Consider the following 1,528-nt stretch of genomic DNA (forward strand, 5'->3'; position numbering starts at 1 on the left):
CGTATTCTTGCCCCACCCCGCCGCCTCCTGGTGGTCACGTTTTTTTTTCTATTTTCAATGAATTTTGTTGAAAAAAAATTTTAAGTTTCTTTGACAAATGACAGCATTCATTAGTGATAGAGATGGTGGTGAGTGTGGGTGACTGAGTGTGAGTGTGAGTGGTTGTGTTTCACTGTTGTGAAGGCATTTGGCTCAGTGGCTTCGGCTCCCGATCGTAAGGTCGTGAGTTCGATTCCCAGCGACGCGTTGTGTCCTTGAGCAAGACACTTTATTTCACGTAGCACCACTCCACTCACCTGGCAAAAATGAGTTACACCTGTAATTCAAAGGGGGCCAGCCGTGTCACGTTGTGTGTCACGCTGAATCTCTCCTAAGGACTACATTAAATATACGCCAGTCTGCGGAGTTTTCAGCCACTTTTGTACGTTGACTTCACAAACAGGCTGTTTGGGTAATTGGACCAACTGGAATACACATCGTCGAAACCGACGGAGAACCTTTCTCTCCTGTCCTTTCTTTCTCTCTCGCCTTCTCTCCCGCTATCACTCTCACGCTCCCTACACGGCTCACACTCAATCGAACACATTCACAATCATCACTCACTCTTTCACTCAACCACCTCACACTACCACTCAATCACATAACAGTCCATAGTAGTAGTAGTAGTAGTAGTAGTAGTAGTAGTAGTAGTAGTAGTAGTAGTTAGTTGTTGTTGTTTTTCTTCTTCTTGTTGTTAGTGGATAGTCACGGTTGGATTAAAGTCATTCGTGGATGTTTGCTCGGCCAGGAGTGACCTTGGGACGAAGCAACAACAATAACAACAACAACAACAACAACAACACCATCGCAGGCAGGCAATGAACGGCCAAGAAAAACAAAACTGGAGATGACTCCCGCGAAGAAGAAGAAGAAGAAGAAGAAGAAGAAGAAGAAGAAGAAGAAGAAGAAGAAGAAGAAGAAGAAGGAGGAGGGGGAGGAGGAGAAAGAAGAAACAAGAAGAAGAAGAAGAAGAAGAACAAGAAAGAAGAAAGAAGAAGAAGAAGAAGAAGAAGAAAGAAGAAAGAAGAAGAAGAAGAAGAAGAAGAAGAAAGAAGAAGAAGAAGAAGAAGAAAGAAGAAGAAGAAGAAGAAGAAGAAGAAGAAGAAGAAGAAGAACTTTTATTATTATTATTATTATTATTATTATTATTATTATAAAATGAAAAAAGCAGAACAAAAGAAAAGAATAAAAACAAAAGCTGAAGGTTGTGACGCAGAAACACCTTTTTAAGAAAGATTGGAGAGAATCGAAAGAAGGGGGAGAGAAAATATGGCCAAGAAAGTTTAAAGTTGTTAACAGACGACGCACAAACATAAGAGCATTCATATAGATATCCATATATGGTCAACGGCCGAGAAGGAACAATGCACCGATTTATATATGTGTATATATATATATATATATACATACATATATATATACATGTATATAATATATATGGAGATATCTCCTTATATATATGTGCTTGTGTGTGTATGTATGTTTATAT

Source organism: Octopus bimaculoides, chromosome 25, assembly GCF_001194135.2.
Source record: "Octopus bimaculoides isolate UCB-OBI-ISO-001 chromosome 25, ASM119413v2, whole genome shotgun sequence".
Classification (NCBI taxonomy): domain Eukaryota; kingdom Metazoa; phylum Mollusca; class Cephalopoda; order Octopoda; family Octopodidae; genus Octopus; species Octopus bimaculoides.